Here is a 1,205-nt window from a genome sequence, read left to right as displayed (position 1 = left end):
ATACTACACTTATACACATATATACACACACAATGCAAATCATTAAAAATATATTTTTTTATATACGTGTGATGTAATATATATATATATATAATATATATATAGTTAATTCCCAAAATGGTCCTCCGACTATGGCATTTTCTTAGTTTAGTGCCATGACTTTTAATTGCACCCAAAGTGGTCCCCAAACTATTTAATTTTAAGCCAATTTGGTCTCCGTTAGCTTTGTCGTCAACCTGGCGTTAAACAGAAGGGTAAAAATGACAATTTATATTATTTGTTGTGACCTTTGACCAGCAAGTTTCTCCCCAAATTAGCAAAACAACACCTATTTTTTTCTCCGTTCCACACCGTTTTTTTTTCTCCGTTCTGCTCCATCGGTGGTGGTGTGCGGTCGCGCCGTGTTCGACGATCGGCGATCACGACGGCGGCGATGGAGATCAGCTTAGTAGATCCGTGCTTCGACCACGATCGGCGATCTGGTGGCGGCGGCGATGCCTGTGCAACGGCGTTCCGGCAGCGCGACGCTTAGGCAGACAGCGGCTGGCGTTTCGCGAATTAGCCGGCTCTCCGGCAGAAGGCGACTGCGGCTGGCGTTTAGCAAATGGGCCGGCTCTCCAGCAGAGGGCGACAACGGCTCTAGCTCGCGATCTGTCAGCGATGGTGTGGTTTGGGTTTATAACCCCCGCTGAAGGGGAGGCTGTGGAGTTTGAGGCGTTGTCGGCGGCGGCGGTGGTCGTGGCCGTAGCAATGGTGGTGGCGGGTATGGCTTTAAAGCGGTTTTGCTTCCAGGATCAGATCTGATGGGTTTTGCTTCCAAGATTATTTCCTTCGCCTTCCTTGTTAGTTTCCACTCCCTCCATTTCAACATCTTCAGATAATGGGATCCTTGTAGTCTTTGATTTTGTATTTGAGAGTTTAGAAGTGCCCTGATCTTCTGCCATCCTCTCCATCATTGATCTGGTCGCGGTTTCTTCTTATTTCGAGAGGTCGCAGCCACATGAAAATGGAAGTCCGAAAGATGACAAAATCGGAGAGATGTCGCAACCGAAGCAAGAAGTAGAAAACAAGAAGATGATGACACCAAAATGAGACCAAGACTGGATTAGCTCCAGTATCCATAGCAAATACACGCCAGAATCTCGCCGGAATCCAGTTTCTCTCATACGTTCCTCCCTAGCCATTGTTGATCTATCAGAAAGTGT

This window comes from Ipomoea triloba, chromosome 15, assembly GCF_003576645.1.
Source record: "Ipomoea triloba cultivar NCNSP0323 chromosome 15, ASM357664v1".
NCBI classification, from domain to species: Eukaryota; Viridiplantae; Streptophyta; class Magnoliopsida; order Solanales; family Convolvulaceae; genus Ipomoea; species Ipomoea triloba.
Note: the sequence above shows the minus strand (reverse complement) of the source record.